Source organism: Solanum verrucosum, unplaced genomic scaffold (genome assembly GCF_900185275.1).
Source record: "Solanum verrucosum unplaced genomic scaffold, falcon-dt-bn FXZP01000081.1, whole genome shotgun sequence".
NCBI lineage: Eukaryota > Viridiplantae > Streptophyta > Magnoliopsida > Solanales > Solanaceae > Solanum > Solanum verrucosum.
The window spans coordinates 731,184-735,877 of record NW_026020233.1 but is presented as its reverse complement, the minus strand read 5'-3'; the positions used below and the strand labels follow the sequence as shown (position 1 = coordinate 735,877).

The 4,694-nt window shown below is 38.3% G+C and overlaps 1 long non-coding RNA gene across 1 annotated transcript; it reads left to right on the top strand.

The window, feature by feature from the left end:
• The first annotated feature begins 4,140 nt into the window (after positions 1 to 4,140).
• Positions 4,141 to 4,491, top strand: LOC125832779 (uncharacterized). The gene is made up of 2 exons (XR_007443263.1): positions 4,141 to 4,225; positions 4,328 to 4,491. It is a non-coding gene; the product is annotated as an uncharacterized LOC125832779 (long non-coding RNA).
• Positions 4,492 to 4,694: the final 203 nt, after the last annotated feature.

Sequence of the window (4,694 nt, the reverse complement as noted above, 5' to 3'; positions counted from 1 at the left end):
TCGGTTACTATAGAAGGTTTGTTGAGGGATTTTCTTCTAAACAAAAGAGTGAGTTTTTCATGCATGGTAATTTTGAGAATGCTCTGGTGGATGAGGTGAGGACTGTTACTGGTTTTGAAAGAGGCAAGTTCCTAATCATTTACATGGGCTGTCCCATAATCCATGGAAAGAAGAAAAAGTGTCATTTTTCAGGTTTGGTCAAGAAAATTCATAACAAGTTGCAAGCATGGAAGGGGAAAATGTTATCCTTTGGTGACAAAGTTGTACTGATTAACACTATCCTGAATAACATTCTTATATATTTACTCTCTACTATCAACCCTCCTAAGTGTGTGATATATGACCTGAATAAAACCTTTGCTAGGTTTTTTGGTCTACTAAGGAAGTTGGGAGAAGCAAGCATTGGGTTGCATGGTCTGAAATTTGTAAACCTAAGGAAGAAGAAGGATTATGTTTCAGGTCTTTATTTGATGTAGAAAAAGCTTTGTTTTCTAAGTTGTGGTGGGTGTTCATAACTCAAAAATCACTTTGGTCTATCTTTATATGGAACAAATATTGTAAGAATAAGGGGCCTCAGATGTTTGAATGGAGGGGTGGATCTTAGACATGGAAACATATGCTAGAAGCTAGAGACATGTTTGATCAAGAGATTTGGTGGGAGCTTAGGTGTGGACATTCTACAGTGCGGTTTGATAACTAGACTCATATGGGTGCTCTATATTACATAGTGCCTATCAGATTGTAATTCAAACTTCTGTAAAGTTGTCATAACCATTTCCACAAGACTTCTTGTTTGCTGATACAAATATTATGGTATCATTTGCATAAGCCAAATGGTTGATCTGATCACTTCACTTTGGCATACCAAAGCCTTTAAAGTCAGGAACAAGGAATAAAGAATTAAAAGCCCTAGATAAAACTTCAGCTGTTAAAACAAAAAGTGCTGGAGATAAGGGATCTCCTTGCTTGACACCCCTTGTTGAATGGAAGAAATCTTGTGCTTGTCCATTGATTAGGATTGAATACCAATTATTTGCAAGTAGTCTCCATACCTTGACTGTAACAGCAGCATCAAACCCCATATTTTCCAGAAGTTTAATTAAAAAAGTCCAGTTCACCCTGTCATAAGCTTTGGTCATGTCCAATTTATTAACCACATTTGCAGGCTTACCTCTACATATAATGTCAGCAATAATCTCTTGGGCTAGAAGCACATTTTCAATAATATTTCTCCCTTTGACAAAGCCTGATTGATTTTTGGATATCAATTTCAGCAACAACTTCACCAATCTATCATGTACTACCCTAGAGATTACTTTGTTCAGAAAATTACTAAATCTATTAGGTCTCATATCAAAGAAAGTTTATACATTTTCTTTCTTTGGTAGAAGAACCAAATTAGTATGAGTAATAGAACTTGGGGAGGGTAGCACCTTCATAAAAAGCCTTCACCACCTTAACTACATCCACACCCACCACTTCCCAGGCCTTCTGAAAGAGGTGCCCAGTGAAGCCATCAGTCCCTCGCCGGTTGGTTGTTGACTTGCTCCTGGTCGGCTGCTTTTGGTCGCGGCGGTCGGTCGGTCAGAGCCTCGATGTCGTTGGCCGACACTGGAATGTGGGAAGTGGGAACTGGTCAAGGTCAATTGGGTCGTGGGAAGTGGGACGTGCGACGATGGGAGGAACTGCCGAACTAGAAAAGTTTGAAAAGTAAAAAAAATTGAGAAGTCTTAGACCTAATTTTGCATTTTGCCTATAATTTTTAATACTAATAATTAATATAATATCAATTTATATTATAATATAATGTATTTTGATTAAACCGAAATACCGAAAATACAAAAATCACATACCAAAAACCGAACCGAAATACCGAAAATATGAAAATATATACTGAAAATCGAAATACCAAAAAAATTTGGTTCGGTTCGGTGTTTCAGCTTTTCGGTATTTATGCCCAGCCCTAGGCCCACTGGCACTATCCCATTTAATTCAAAAACCACAGCCTTAACCTCTTCAAAGGTAGAAAGGCTATTAATCATTTCATTCTCCACATCATTGATTACAGTAGGCATATGATCCAGTAAAGTCAGCTCTACCTCTGCCCTTCTATCTGAGAACTGATCTTGGAAGAAAAGCTTTGCTTCTGCTGCACCAACGCCTGGCCCTCTACCCACATACGATTTCGTGATTTTGTTCACTTGTAACCTTCACTTTCTTCCATTTACCAGGCAGTGGAAAAACCTAGTATTCTTTTCTCCTTCAACAAACCATTGGACTCCAATATTCTTCCTCATAATGGACATAAATCTTCAGTTCTGCTTATGCCCTCTGAAGAATCATTCTATTACCTGCAGATAGAGATTCTTCAAATAGCTTTTCCTTGATTCTGACTATTTCCTCCCTGATGGAGAGCTGCTTGAAAATATCTCCAAATTTCTCCCTACTCCACTGAGACAGATGTCACGGACTTAGAGTCTTACTAAAGCTCTGTGCGGCACTTGACAACTTACTCACGAATCTTTCACGATCTTGTAAACTCAAGTAAGCCCTTTAAGACTAGATCGCTAAGAGAATGCTTAATGAAAGACTTAGAAAGAACAAAGAGAGTTTTGGAAAAAGGATTTTGTATTGCTTTTGGAAGATTGCTTTACACTTGAGTGATTGCTTGGATGGTTGGATGCCTTGCAAATGAATGGCACCCCCTATTTATACTAACTCCTAGGGACTAAAGTGTAAATTAAAATTACTTACAAGTCCCTAAGATATTTACACAAAAGCCCCTCTCTAGAATTCTCTACACACTCTAGAGAATTCTAAGGCTTTCCTTGGAAACTATATAAATTATTCTAGAGAATTCCTTAGAATTCTCTAGCCTTCTTGAATAATCTAAAGGGTTCTAGAGTCTTCCGAAAACCTCTCCACAACTCTAGACCCTTCCGCCCTTATCCGGACGCAAAATTTAACTGTGGTGTGGCGGGACGTGACACAGAGCTGTCTTAGTCTTCTTCAATTTTTGCTTCAAATTGATGAATACATCACTCTCTGCTGACACCCAGTTGTTCCTTACCACCTCCAAAAAATCCTCTTATTCTGTCCAGAATTTTAGAAATTTAAAAGGTTTATGAATCACCCTCTCTTAACCCCCACAAGAGAGGAGAAGTGGAGCATGATCAGACCCATCCCTTGATAGATGAACCACCTCAGCTCCCCTAAAGGTACTTAAAAGGTTAGCATTGACAAAAAATCTATCAAGCCTTTTAAAGATACAGTCTTGGTCAATTCTCCCATTCCACCAAGTATAAGGACTTCCTGTAAAATGGATATCTAGAAGGTCATAAGAGTTTACACAGAATGCAAAGTCCTCATTTTCTTGAGGGTATACAGGTAAACCTCCAATATTCTCCTCCTCATGCAATATTACATTAAAATCTCCTCCTATCAACTAAGGGAGAGTCATAGATGAACTTAGGCAGTAGATGTCATCCCACAACGCCTGCATATCCTGAGCATCACATTTTGCATAAACTGTAGTGGTGACTACAGTTTGACCAGTTTCCTGGAAGTGCAACTGTAATGATATTTGTTGTTCAGTGTTAGAGATAACTCCCATCTGTACATGCTCTTGAACAAATATCCACATCTTACCATTTTGATTCAAATTTGCATACTGCATCCCCAATCTTCTTTTGAATCTGTGAATTTGTCTCACTTCCTGGAATGGCTCCATTAAGGCAATAACAACAAATTTATGATATATGTGAAGCATTTGAATTATGTGGAATGAATTTTGAGACCTTACTGATCTCACATTCCAAAACAAAACTTTTATCATCATTTAACACTAGCTTTAACTACCTTACCAGGATTAGCCCTAATTGATTGTTGCTCCACCTTGATTTTAACTTTCCTAGATTTGGGTTTAGTTAGTGGTGATACTCCAGCAAGTGTCAAATCCTGTTCTCTGTGATCTGATTGCTTTCTTCCTCTTTGTCTTCACTTACGGCTGCCTCTGGATGTGATTTCTCATTGTTGACTCTATCCTCTATGTCTTCCAACTGATGTGAGACAATGTTATGCTACACATGAACTGGAGAGACTGTATTGAAGATTGCTAGAGAAGTCTTATCTTTGTATGGAGTCTGACCACCTTGTATCTGAGAAACTACTGGATATATTCCTTCTTTCTTCTTTATGACTTGATTGGGATCATCAATTTGAAGAGGTACTTCATACTCTGTTGTTGCTAATATCTGATGTATTTCTGTGCCCTTCATGATGTGTATATGTTCCTCAACATCACGGCTGACTACCAACTCTGTTACAGGTGTCTCCTGGATACTGGAGTGTGGTTCCTCTTGACTTATCTTATCAAAAACGACTATAGTAGTTATAGAAGTGTTGTCATCTTTGTTCAATTCATCATTCATAGCTGGACAATTGTTTGTAACACTATTATCTAAGGATTTGGCAAGTGCATTTAATTCCTCATTAATGTGGCTCTCATCCCTTTGCCCTGCATCCTGTACCTGTGAAATGTTTTTTGTGGAAGCGTAATATTTTGAAGTTCGCTTCCTATCACTTCCTCTCCCATGCTCAGCCTCTTGTATCTTCTCCTTAGTTGAATCTTCCTCATCTTGTAACACATCAAAAAGGTTCTCAGAAGTGACCTTAGATTGTGGCTCATCCATTAG